This window comes from Mus caroli, unplaced genomic scaffold, assembly GCF_978045245.1.
Source record: "Mus caroli unplaced genomic scaffold, Mus_caroli_1 scaffold_4, whole genome shotgun sequence".
NCBI classification, from domain to species: domain Eukaryota; kingdom Metazoa; phylum Chordata; class Mammalia; order Rodentia; family Muridae; genus Mus; species Mus caroli.
The window spans coordinates 19,450,795-19,465,175 of NW_028227259.1; the positions used below are offsets into that span (position 1 = coordinate 19,450,795).

At 39.7% G+C, this 14,381-nt stretch overlaps 1 long non-coding RNA gene across 1 annotated transcript in view; it reads right to left on the minus strand.

Moving 5' to 3' along the window:
- Window positions 1-13,409, minus strand: part of LOC147004969 (uncharacterized) — a 38,129-nt gene extending 24,720 nt beyond the window's left edge. Inside the window, exons 1-3 of the long non-coding RNA XR_015046823.1 lie at window positions 13,262-13,409; window positions 11,441-11,709; window positions 8,054-8,186 (exon numbers count right to left, since the gene is read on the minus strand). This is a non-coding gene — a long non-coding RNA (uncharacterized LOC147004969). The remainder of the gene's footprint in view (window positions 1-8,053; window positions 8,187-11,440; window positions 11,710-13,261) is intronic.
- Window positions 13,410-14,381: the final 972 nt, after the last annotated feature.

Below are 14,381 nucleotides of genomic sequence, written 5' to 3' on the forward strand. Positions count from 1 at the left end.
GCCAGCCCAGGCTACTATACCCAGCCAAACTCTCAATTACCATAGGTGGAGAAACCAAAGTATTCCACGACAAAACAAAATTCACACATTATCTCTCCACAAATCCAGCCCTTCAAAGGATAATAACAGAAAAAAAAAAAAAAAAACCAATACAAGGACGGGAACCCCGCCCTAAAAAAACCAAGAAGGTAATCCCTCAACAAACCTAAAGAAGACAGCCACAAAAACAGAATGCCAACTTTAACAACAAAAATAACAGGAAACAACAATTACTTTTCCTTAATATCTCTTAATATCAATGGACTCAACTCCCCAATAAAAATACATAGACTAACAAACTGGCTACACAAACAAGACCCAACATTTTGCTGCTTACAGGAAACTCATCTCAGAGAAAAAGATAGACACTACCTCAGAATGAAAGACTGGAAAACAATTTTCCAAGCAAATGGTATGAAGAAACAAGCAGGAGTAGCCATTTTAATATCTAACAAAATCGACTTCCAACCCAAAATAATCAAAAAAGACAAGGAGGGGCACTTCATATTCATCAAAGGTAAAATCCTCCAAGAGGAACTCTCAATTCTGAATATATATGCTCCAAATACAAGGGCAGCCACATTCATTAAAGATACTTTAGTAAAGCTCAAAGCACACATTGCACCTCACACAATAATAGTAGGAGACTTCAACACACCACTTTCACCAATGGACAGATCTTGGAAACAGAAACTAAACAGGGACACAGTGAAACTAACAGAAGTGATGAAACAAATGGACTTAAGAGATATCTACAGAACATTTTATCCTAAAACAAAAGGATATACCTTGTTCTCAGAACCCCATGGTACCTTCTCCAAAATTGACCACATAATTGGTCACAAAACAGGCCTCAACAGATACAAAAATATTGAAATTGTCCCATGCATCCTATCAGATCACCATGGACTAAGGTTGATCTTCAATAACAAAATAACTAATAGAAAGCCAACATTCACGTGGAAACTGAACAACATTCTTCTCAATGATAACTTGGTCAAGGAAGGAATAAAGAAAGAAATTAAGGACTTTTTGGAGTTTAATGAAAATGAAGGCACAACATACCCAAATTTATGGGACACAATGAAAGCATTCCTAAGAGGAAAACTCATAGGTCTGAGTGCCTCCAAAAAGAAACTAGAGAGAGCACACATTAGCAGCTTGACAACACACCTAAAAGCTCTAGAACAAAAGGAAGCAAATTCACCCAAGAGGAGTAGAAGGCAGGAAATAATCACACTCAGGGGTGAAATCAACCAAGTGGAAACAAGAAGAACTATTCAAAGAATCAACCAAAGGAGGAGCTGGTTCTTTGAGAAAATCAACAAGATAGATAAACCCTTAGCCAGATTCACTAGAGGGCACCGGGAAAGCATCCCAATTAACAAAATCAGAAATGAAAAGGGAAACATAACAACTGATCCTGAAGAAATCCAAAACACCATCAGATCCTTCTACAAAAGGCTATACTCAACAAAACTGGAAAACCTGGATGAAATGGACAAGTTTCTAGACAGATACCAGGTACCAAAGCTAAATCAAGATCAGGTTAATGATCTAAACAGTCCTATATCCCCTAAAGAAATAGAAGCAGTCATTAATAGTCTCCCAACCAAAAAAAGCCCACGACCAGATGGGTTTAGTGCAGAGTTCTATCAGACCTTCAAAGAAGACCTAATTGAGTTCTTCACAAACTATTCCACAAAATAGAAATGGAAGGTACTCTACCCAACTCATTCTATGAAGCCACATTTACTCTGATACCTAATCCACAAAATGACCCAACAAAGCTAGAGAACTTCAGACTAATTTCCCTTATGAATATTGATGCAAAAATCCTCAATAAAGTTCTTGCTAACCGAATCCAAGAACACATCAAAACAATCATCCATCCTGACCAAGTAGGATTCATCCCAGGGATGCAAGGATGGTTCAATATACAGAAATCCATCAACATAATCCAGTATATAAACAAACTCAAAGACAAAAACCACATGATCATCTCCTTAGATGCTGAGAAAGCATTTGACAAAATCCAACACCCATTCGTGATAAAAGTCTTGGAAAGATCAGGAATTCAAGGCCCATACCTAAACATGATAAAAGCAATCTACAGCAAACGAGTAGCCAACATCAAAGTAAATGGTGAGAAGCTGGAAGCAATCCCACTAAAATCAGGGACTAGACAGGGCTGTCCACTCTCGCCCTACCTATTCACCATTGTACTTGAGTCCTAGCCAGAGCAATTAGACAACAAAAGGAGATCAAGGGGATACAAATTGGAAAGGAAGAAGTCAAAATATCATTTTTTGCAGATGATATGATAGTATATATAAGTGACCCTAAACATTCCACCAGAGAACTCCTAAGCCTGATAAACAGCTTCAATGATGTAGCTGGATATAAAATTAACTCAAACAAGTCAATGGCCTTTCTCTATACAAAGGATAAACAGGCTGAGAAAGAAATTAGGGAAACAACACCCTTCTCAATAGTCACAAATAATATAAAATACCTTGGCGTGACTCTAACTAAGGAAGTGAAAGATCTGTATGATAAGAACTTCAAGTCTCTGAAGAAAGAAATTAAAGAAGATCTCAGAAGATGGAAAGATCTCCCATGCTCATGGATTGGCAGGATCAACATTGTAAAAATGGCTATCTTGCCAAAAGAAATCTACAGATTCAATGCAATCCCCATCAAAATTCCAACTCAATTTGTCAACGAATTAGAAAGTGCAATCAGCAGATTCATCTGGAGTAACAAAAAACCTAGGATAGCAAAAACTCTTCACAAGGATAAAAGAACCTCTGGTGGAATCACCATGCAGGACCTAAAGTTGTACTACAGAGCAATTGTGATAAAAACTGCATGGTATTGGTATAGTGACAGACAAGTAGACCAATGGAACAAAATTGAAGACCCAGAGATGAACCCACACACCTATAGTCACTTGATCTTTGACAAGGGAGCTAAAACCATCCAGTGGAAAAAAGACAGCATTTTCAACAAATGGTGCTGGCACAAGTGGCGGTTATCATGTAGAAAAATGCGAATTGATCCATTTCTATCTCCTTGTACTAAGGTCAAATCTAAGTGGATTAAGGAACTCCACATAAAACCAGAGACACTGAAACTTATAGAGGAGAAAGTAGGGAAAAGCCTCGAAGATATGGGTACAGGGGAAAAATTCCTGAATAGAACAGCAATGGCTTGTGCTGTAAGATCGAGAATCGATAAATGGGACCTTATAAAATTGCAAAGCTTCTGCAAAGCAAAAGACACCGTCAATAAGACAAAAAGGCCACCAACAAATTGGGAAAGGATCTTTACCTATCCCAAATCGGATAGGGGACTAATATCCAATATATATAAAGAACTCAAGAAGGTAGACTCCAGAAAATCAAATAACCCCATTTAAAAATGGGGCTCAGAGCTGAACAAAGAATTCTCACCTGAGGAATACCGAATGGCAGAGAAGCACCTGAAAAAATGTTCAACATCCTTAATCATCAGGGAAATGCAAATCAAAACAACCCTGAGATTCCACTTCACTCCAGTCAGAATGGCTAAGATCAAAAATTCAGGTGACGGCAGATCCTGGCGAGGATGTGGAGAAAGAGGAACACTCCTCCATTGTTGGTGGGATTGCAAGCTTGTACAACCACTCTGGAAATCAGTCTGGCGGTTCCTTAGAAAAATGGATATAGTACTACCGGAGGATCCCGCAATACCTCTCCTGGGCATATATCCAGAAGATGTCCCAACCGGTAAGAAGTACACATGCTCCACTATGTTCATAGCAGCCTTATTTATAATAGCCAGAAGCTGGAAAGAACCCAGATGCCCCTCAACAGAGGCATGGATACAGAAATTATGGTACATTTACACAATGGAGTACTACTCAGCTATTAAAAAAATGAATTTATGAAATTCCTAGGCAAATGGATGGACCTGGAGGGCATCCTCCTGAGAGAGGTAACCCAATCACAAAGGAACTCGTACAATATGTACTCACTGATAAGTGGATATTAGCCCAGAAAGTTAGGATACCCAAGATATAAGATACAATTTGCTAAACGCATGAAATTCAAGAAGAATGAAGACCAAAGTGTGGACACTTTGCCCCTTCTTAGAAATGGGAACAAAACACCCATGGAAGGAGTTACAGAGACAAAATTTGGAGCTGTGACGAAAGGATGGACAATCTAGTGATTGCCATATGCAGGGTCCATCCCATAATCAGCTTCCAAACGCTGACACCATTGCATACACTAGCAAGATTTTGCTGAAAGGACCCAGATATAGCTGTCTCTTGTGAGACTATGCCAGGGCCTAGCAAACACAGAAGTGGATGATCACAGTCAGCTATTGGATGGATCACACGGCCCCCAATGGAGGAGCTAGAGAAATTACCGAAGGAGCTAAAGGGAACTGCAACCCTATAGGTGGAACAACAATATGAACTAACCAGTACCCCGGAGCTCTTGTCTCTAGCTGCACATGTATCAAAAGATGGCCTAGTCGGCCATCACTGCAAAGAGAGGCCCATTGGACTTGCAAACTTTATATGCCCCAGTACAGGGGAACCCCAGGGCCTAAAAGGTGGATTGGGTGGGTAGGGGGTTGTGGGGGTGGGTATGGGGGACTTTTGGGATAGCATTGAAAATGTAAACAAGGAAAATACCTATAAAAAATAAATTAAAAAAAGAAAATAGACACAGAAATGCTGAGACTCACACCTGAAAACAGCCTTCCTAACTAACAAGATGTCCCTGGATTTTCGTTGTTGTTTTGTTTGTTGGTTTTGCTTTGCTTTTTTTTTTTTTTTTTTCCTGTGCTTGGAGCCACGCCCTGGTAGGTGCTTGTGTCTTTCTGATTTGGACATTAAATTTCTTACTGTTGATCCTGTTATCAAAATTCTCAAAAAACAAAAAAGAAAGAAAAGAAAAGAGAATAGAGAAAGAGGGTAGTCATGATAGTTCCCCTTTTGTGAATACTCCATAGCCTCAGTAATAGTTTCAGGCCTTGAGACCTCCCTTGAGTTGGATCCCACTTTTGGGCCTGTTGTTGGACCTTCTTTTCCTCCTCTCCATTTCCATCCCTGCAGTTCTTTCAGACAGGAACAATTATAGGTCAGTTTTAACTGTGGGCTGGCAACCCTATTCCTCACTTGATGCCCTGTCTTTCTGCTGGAGATGGGTTCTACAAGTTCCCTCTCCCCACTATAGGGCATTTCATTTAAGGTCCCTCCCTTTAAGTCCTGAGAGTCTCTCACCTCCCAGGTCACTGGTACATTCTGGAGGGTCCCTCCAACCTACTACCTCCAGAGGTTGCTTGTTTCCATTCTTTCTGCTGGCCCTCAGGGCTTCAATTCTCCCCACCCCCAAGTTGTGTCTTGAACTTAGCTTCCTGACTAATGAGATTCTATAGGTTTCTTCATACATCTAAAAGCCACTGAGGTCTCCAAAACAATACAAGCTATTGCCACTACTCCTAGTATCCACCTCCTGGTAAGACCGTAATTGTGAAGACACCACATGCTGCAGAACACAGAGAAGTGGATCTCAAAGCAATCCATAAACTTCCTCTCTACTCGCTAGCTTTCATGGTGGCAGACGTTACTGTATAGCTTGCTGCAAAGAGAACGACACAAATCCTCTTGCTCCATATCAGCCCCTACATGTTAAAATACCTTCCTGCCAGGCAAATGTGTTCTCTGATGCAATACTACCATGACTTTTACAGGGCAACAAACTACTCTGCTGGCTGGAGTTAATGCTACACAAAAATTTTCCTGCCTGATACTGTAAAGCTGCCTACAAGTTCATGGCTGAAGAGCTCATATGATCGAGGGTAGAACCGAATATTGTTATTTTTCTAAACTGTTCAGTTACCAAACTGCCTACTAAGTGGTCATATCTACATCACAGATGTGGGCTGCCCCCAGCCTTGTCAGAGGGGCTTGTCTGCGGTGCAATAGTCAATGTGGCCCCTCATAACTGTCTAAAGTACAAAACATAAGTGAGTATGGATGCTTAGCCCTAAACGGGACATTTTTACTAACCACCCACACATAATCACCACACTACTCCCACCAAGGCTCAGAGAAGATCACAGCAAAGGAGACAGAAATAATGTAGGAGGCAGAAGATGGAGAGGAAGCCTGAGAAATGCTGTCATCAGGACCTGAGTATAACATTCATGAACTCATAGCAGTTATGGTAACCTGCACAAAACTGAGCCCACCAAAATTCCAGCATAGATAGGAAAGGAACTCAAGCGGACCCCAAATCCAGGAGTTACTAGCAGTTGATAGCAGCTGGGAGAAGGAGAAACATTCTTCTTTGGGGGCACAGCCCTGGTAGTTTGACCATGCTTCAGCGGATGGCCCCATGCCCATGCATATATGGGTGTCACTAAATGGTCTTAGAGTTTAAAATAGAAAACAATAAAAAGGAGACTTGAAGTTGGGAGTTAGTAGGCATGTTAAGGAAGATCTGGGGGAAATGGAGAATGAATACAATCAGATTTCATTGTAAATACATGAAATTCTCAAAGAATAAAAATGAAAAATAAAAGTGGCAATTATAAGAGCAACTGGAGTATCTATTAGGTATTTAGTAGGAGCTAGGAATTGTTCTAAAAATATTTCAAACATTAACCCACTCAATACACAAAAATATCTTACAAGAATACTGGGTGCCCTACAAGTTTTTCTAGTGAGGGGGAAAGTGTCTTGAAATGGACAAGGCAAAGGTGTCAAGTCAATGGCTGATGAGATCAGTGTGAGGATAAAATGGGAAAATTGGAAGTATCTGACACTCCTTGGTGCAGAAGCACAGAACAAATAATCAGGCATATCTCCACACAGCTCCATTAACTGCTTTCTAAATTTCTTCTTCCACATAAATGATTTTATCACGTCCCTCCATTTCTTTTGGGATCTTATTCCCTATAGAGTATCTGGCAAAGGGAATGGCCCCCTCCGAACATAGCTTCACAGCTCTCTGTTATTTTCTTTTCTCCTTCTTTCTTCCTTCCTCCCTTTCTTTCTTCCCAGTGATTTTTCTTGCATTGTGATATTTGTTGAATTCAGTGTTTTAGTATGTTGTTTCTTTTTTTAAGATTTATTTATTTATTTTATGTATATGGATATACTGTAGCTGAACAGATGGAGATCTTTGTTTATGAGGACCTTCATACTCCTATGTTGCAGGAAATACTAAAAAGTACAAATATGAACTAACCAGTACCCCCAGAGCTCATGTCTCTAGCTGCATATGTAGCAGAAGATGGCCTAGTCAGCCATCATTGGGAAGAGAGGCCCTTAGGTCTTGCAAACTTTATATGCCCCAGTACAGGGGAACTCCAGGGTCAAGAAGTGGGAGTGGGTAGGTAGGAGAGCAGGGCGGGGAGAGGGTATAGGGAACTTTTGGGATAGCATTTGAAATGTAAATAAAGAAAATGTCTAATAAAAGAAAAAAAGAAAAAAAAAAAGAACAAACCACCAAGTTCCTTTGCTGCACCCTGCTACTCTCAGTCATGGTGGTCTTGCCAGCCAGTTCTTATCTCATGGAGACTCTGACTTAGAACTCCACAATCTCTCCAACCAGCTCACTAAGTTCCCTCTGGAGGGTCACTACCATGCCAACCCTGTGCTTCAAATCCCCCACGGCATTTGTGGTGCACCTCAGGGAAACCCATGCTTTGCTGCTGTACCTTTCTCTCTTGAACCTGGATGAGCCACCATGTGAAAGAAAACACAACACAAACTTAGTTCAGAAATGACAGTAACTCAGGTAACTCAATTGTTGGACACAGCAACTAAAATCCTAGTCTTATAATCCTTATTAAATTTAAATCCTCTGGTGGTGAATCCTGATGTATCTGCCATTGAAACCAGGAGACATACGTAGCTACATCTTGTCCTCACGCTATCCCTGTCCACAAATCCGTAACTCTCTCCTGCTTCCTTTCTTCCTCCATCCAACCCAAAGTCCCTCCTACTCACCCAGTGATTGGCTCCTTTATTCATTAGGGGATGGTTCACAAGAAGTCACCTGAGTAAGTGACTCACTCCTTGTCCTGCAACTCCTCCCAGGAAAGCAGAATTAGCATCAAAATACAAACAGCACCAGGCCCATCTGCAACACCCCCAACAATATAAAATTAGAAAAATAGCAACAACCAGGGTGGCTCTGAGTTTCTTTCTTTCTTTCTTTCTTTCTTTCTTTCTTTCTTTCTTTCTTTCTTTCTTTCTTTCTTTCTTTCTTTCTTTCTCTCTCTTTCTCTCTTTCTCTCTCTCTCTCTCTCTCTTTCTCTCTTCCTTTCTTTCTTTTTTCTTTATTTTAATTTTGTATATGAGTATATGTATATATACAAGTTTGTCTGTGTGCCTATGTTTGTATAGGTATACATGTAAACCTGTGAAGATGTGTATGGATGCTATAGGCCAACATTAGCTGTATTTTTCAATTGCTCTCCATCTTGTTTTTGAGACAGGGTCCTGAAACTCACTGACTAGGCTGGCCTGACTATCCAGTGGCCTCTGGAATCTGCCTATCTCCATCTCCCCAGTTGTAGGAATTTTAAGCGTGCACTATTATGTCTAACTATTATGTCTGCAATTTTTATGAGTTTTGTGGATACATAAAATAAGTCAATTTTTTGAAACTATATTTTTAGAAGAAATATAAAGTCTCTAGCATACATACTTTGCAATATTGAGCAAGGGTAGCTATGAAGAATGGGGAAGAAAGAAAGAAAGAAAGAAAGAAAGAAAGAAAGAAAGAAAGAAAGAAAGAAAGAAAGAAAGAAAGATAGTGGTGGTGCACGCCTTTTAATCCCAGCACTTGGGAGGCAGAGGCAGGCAGATTTCTAAGTTCAAGGCCAGCCTGGTCCACAAAGTGAGTTCCAGGACAACTAGGGCTACACAGAAAAACCCTGTCTCAAAAAACTGAGAGAGAAAAAGAGAAAGAGGGAGAGAGGGAGAGGGAGAGAGAGAATAAGGAAGTTGCTAACAAAATTTCTACATAGCTACTAAGATATAATTGTCTATCTCAATGAATTTATTCTACAAAAAAAAGAAAGTAAAGACATAGGCTGGAGAGATGGCTCAACTGCTATGAGCACTGACTGTTCTTCCAAAAGTCCTGAGTTCAAATCCCAGCAACCACATGGTGGCTCACAACCATCTGTAATGAGATCTGACACCCTTATCTGGAGTGTCTGAAGACAGCTACAGTATATTTACATATAATAAATATTTATGTATTTATTTAATTATTTATTTATTTATTTATTTATTTATTTATTGTTTGGTTTTTTGAGACAGGGTTTCTCTGTATAGCCCTGGCTGTCCTGGAACTCACTCTGTAGACCAGGCTGGCCTCGAACTCAGAAATCTGCCTGTGGGATTACAGGCATCCACCACCACTGCCCGGCTTTTTTTTTTTTTTTTTTTTTTGGATAAATCTTTTTTTTTAAAAAAGAAAGAAAGTAAAGACATTTTTAGTCATGAAGTCAGGAAAAGAACTAACCTAACAAAACACCACAATGTGGATTCCAAGAGAGACATTGTGGAACTGATAGGAGTTAAGAAGGGGGATAATTTTGGATCAAAAGAAATATTGTAGGGATAATGCTGGAATTAAAGAAAGAATAATAGCAAATATATCATCTTAGTACATATATGGTTTTTTTTTGTTTGTTTTTTTTTTTTGTTTTGTTTTTTTTTGGTTTTTCGAGACAGGGTTTCTCTGTGTAGCCCTGGCTGTCCTGGCACTCACTTTGTAGACCAGGCTGGCCTCGAACTCAGAAATCTGCCTGCCTCTGCCTCCCGAGTGCTGGGATTAAAGGTGTGCGCCACCACGCCCGGCTGTAGTACATATATGTTATGTCTCCTATTAATCTTTGCTTCTGAGTTAACATAAAAGAAAAGGAGAAGCCGGGCCGTAGTGGTGCACACCTTTAATCCCAGCACTTGGGAGGCAGAGGCAAGCGGATTTCTGAGTTCGAGGCCAGCCTGGTCTACAAAGTGAGTTCCAGGACAGCCAGGGCTACACAGAGAAACCCTGTCTCGAAAAACCAAAAAAAAGAAAGAAAGAAAGAAAGAAAGAAAGAAAGAAAGAAAGAAAGAAAGAAAGAAAGAAAGAAAGAAAGAAAGAGGAAGGGAAGGGAAGGGAAGGGAAGGGAAGGGAAGGGAAGGGAAGGGAAGGGAAGGGAAGGGAAGGGAAGGGAAGGGAAGGGAAGGGAAGGGAAGGGAAGGGAAGGGAAGGGAAGGGAAGGGAAGGGAAGGGAAGGGAAGGGAAGGGAAGGGAAGGGAAGGGAAGGGAAGGGAAGGGAAGAAGAAAGAAAGAAAGAAAGAAAGAAAGAGGAAGGGAAGGGAAGGGAAGGGAAGGGAAGGGAAGGGAAGGGAAGGGAAGGGAAGGGAAGGGAAGGGAAGGGAAGGGAAGGGAAGGGAAGGGAAGGGAAGGGAAGGGAAGAAGGGAAGAAAGAAAGAAAGAAAGAAAGAAAGAAAGAAAGAAAGAAAGAAAGAAAGAAAAGAAAGAAAGAAAGAAAGAAAGAAAGAGGAAGGGAAGGGGAAGGGAAGGGAAGGGAAGGGAAGGGAAGGGAAGGGAAGGGAAGGGAAGGGAAGGGAAGGGAAGGGAAGGGAAGGGAAGGGAAGGGAAGGGAAGGGAAGGGAAGGGAAGGGAAGGGAAGGGAAGGGAAGGGAAGGGAAGGGAAGGGAAGGGAAGGGAAGGGAAGGGAAGGGAAGGGAAGAGAAGAGAAGAGAAGAGAAGAGAAGAGAAGAGAAGAGAAGAGAAGAGAAGAGAAGAAAAGAAAAGAAAAGAAAAGAAAAGAAAAGAAAAGAAAAGAAAAGAAAAGAAAAGAAAAGAAAAGAAAAGAAAAAGGAGAAATGCCTGGCCGTATACCCTTCCTTCACTTTATTGGGCCAGTGGGAAACAGATGAGTCTTGGGACCGTACAGGTTTTAGCTCAATGCTGGTAAAGGGTCACAGCCTCTGCACATAGTGTTGAATTAGGATAAGTTCCAGGGTTAGGCAAATCAAGTACTTATCTTAAGCATCCTATTCTTTCAATAAAAATGAAAATATTCTTTAACAAACTATTACAAGTTTAAATTAAGACAGTAATTAAATTAAAAAGTAATTGTCATTACTTTTGCATTATGCATAAAACCAGTTATTCTTGTCCTTATTTAAAATTTTGATACTTTGTTTAGCACAAAGTTTTATATTCATTTTGGCTCTTTCACATTTATTATTTGTATTGCTGAGGTAGGGGTGTGTGTGTGTCTGTGTGTGTGTGTGTGTTCTTTACATTTTATTTCTAAGAAAATGCCTTCTTGTATACCCTAAAGTACCATATACTACATAAGTAAAGTGACAGAAACTTACTGACTCATAGACTGGAGATTAAAAGTCAGCCCAAAATGCCAGGGGTCAGTTCATTCTGAGAGCTGTGCTGGAAAAGCAGTTGATGTCTTTCTCTACCCTCTGGTGGTTTGCTGGAAGTGGTTGGCATTCCTTGGCTTATGATGGCTTCATGACTTATGACTTTATGACTCCAATGTCTCTGTTTGCATTTGCATACATTCTCCCCAGGAGTGTCTTTCTCCATTTCTCCTTATTTATGGATACATCCATTAGATTGGATTAAAAGATTCCTATGAATCAGAGGGTTAAAATCACCATTAGAGGTTCATGCTGGAATATTACCCCACCTTAGCAGTCAGGTACAGTGTGAAGGTGGTTTAGTCAGGAACAGAAAATACATGAGCCATGAGTTCCACAAGGATATAACTACTACCAACTAGTATTTGAACTCACTTTTTCTATGCTTTAATACACAAGTACTCGCCATAATGCTGCAACTACCTGGAGTATTTAATATGGTAACATTTCATAAAAGTTTGTGGCTTAGAGCAATTGCTCTAGTAAGTATAGTTTGTTTACATATATCCTCTATGATGTTTATATAACACTCATCAAATGTCACATTTTTCAAAATTATAACCCCATAAAGGGATGTATAACTATAATTACATCTGCCATAATTTGATTTCCAATTAAAGTTACATTCCTAATTACTGGAGGTTGAAACTGCAACATAGGGGCTGGAGTGGCAGACACAATTCAATCCACCTTTATTTAGTAAGTTTTATATTTTCTTTATTCTATTATCCTTTAGAAATTCAAACACAATTAATTTCCAGAATCTCTACCTTGGACTCAGAAAGGATTAAGATTGCTCTACAACTTCTGGCTTCCTTTTGTCTAGATTAAATTCTATATTTACCTAGAAATAAATATCTCATAGGCTGGGTTGTATACTTACCTCAATACCCCTTTTTTCCAGTCTATTAGATCTAATTCTTATAGTTAAGTTCTGGAAAAAGGAAATGAAGGAGCAGCCAGAAGCACATGTATCTTGGGATTCTAGGAAATCCTAGGCAGTGTTCTCATACCATTGCCTAATCATGCATTAACCTAGACTTTATTCCTCATATCTAGTCTGAGAAAAATGGAAGTAGCCTACATTTTCACTTTGACCCTATATCTCTGGGGTTAATAATAAGTAGCCTTAACTGAGCCTTTACAGATAGGTTTTAATTCACTCCTCATTGACTCTCTTCAAGCAATACAGATGTAAAAACTGATGCTTAGAGTTTACACATTCAGTAAGTGGTAAAGTTAGAACTTACACTTTGTCTAGCTGATCTTAGAGCCCTGAGCCTCAAAGCTCTACTCCACATTGTGGGTTTATATCTTAGATAGATACCAGAACTTTATCTGACAGTGTAGGCTGATCACTACACTTAACGGAGACTCAGACAAATGCCATGTCCACACAGAGAGTCTGCCCAGTAGATCTTGTGTAGTCCTTATGAGTAGACTAATGCTATTATCATGTTAATTGTTCCAAAAGTGGGTCTGGTATAGAAGCAATCTTGGCCCTGTCTTATTCTATCTCTCTTGCAATGTAATAAAGGTCCTCATCCAACAGAACTCTCTTGCTATGTGATACGGTCTCTCCCATCAACCTGGCCAATCTTGCACTTCTGGGCCTCTACAGCTATGGTCAACTAGACTTCTAGTCCTTACAAATGACCAAGTCTCAGGTATTTTGTTATAGTAACACAAACCAAATTAAGGCAAGTTCCTTGTTTGTTTTTTTCACAGAGGCTATGTAGTATGCAGATTTTTATTCCTTCCTACCTCAAGATCCTTGCACAGATGGTTAGTCTAAAGGAGAGTTTAGATGGATGATATATAAATAAGTAAAATTCACAAATATTTTTCATTCTGATATAATTAATGCTTTAATGAAACCACTTAATGAAGTGCAGCAGATAGAAGAACTTGTATCTCTATAGCATTATTATTCAAGAAGAAAACATCTGGAGCATTGAATAATGATGTCCTAGGGCTGAGCAGAAGGGAAAAAAAGACAAATGAGAGGGACATGTAAAACCTGAAAATTACAAACCACCCCATGACATCATTCATTTTCTGAGGGGCCTTGCGGGAAGAAGCAGCAATAAAATTCAACAGGAAAAACACACAGGCCTGCCTCCTGTTTTCATTTATCAGTTGCTATTTTTTCATGACAATGTGTAATTAGACATGGTAGACTTCAGAAAAAAACACGGCTAATATAATAAGGGCTATCCCTTATCTTTGCAGTCATCCATTCCACTCTAAATTAATTCACTCCCCATAACTGAAATCTTAATATTGTCATTTTTTAAGAATCCTTGCTTCTGAAAGCCCTAGAAAGTAGTTTTCTGCCATTTTCAGGATTAGAGAATAAAATGGCCCCAATTAAAAGACTCTCTTTCCCATTACAGACACCTCTTTATATGCTTGCAATACCCATTCTTCCCTTTCATTACACTACCATCTCTCAGTATAGTTTTGATCAAAGCTTAAAAATGCTGGGCAGTAACTCTGGATCATTTTACTATTGACTGCTATGATTTCCCAGTTACCGTCAGGCTCTATGATCATAACCTCCTAAAGATGCACAATTCGCCTTTAAGTTTTCTGTTTCAACCAAATAAAAAGTTTAGAGCCATTTTGGAGTTTTGAAATACAGTACAGAACCAAAATTAAGCACGAAATGCCTTGCTATAAAAGTTTGTTCTTACAAAGGACACAACCGCCTACTCTGTAATGTGTTCTTTCTCATTATATTAACTTTGATGGGCTATCTTCAACTAGACTCAAGAAATAGCCTTCACTGGGAGCCCTGTGATCCATCCAAAAGCTGACTGTGAGCATCCACTTCTGTGTTTGCTAGGCCCAAGAATAGCCTCACAAAAGACAGCTATATCAG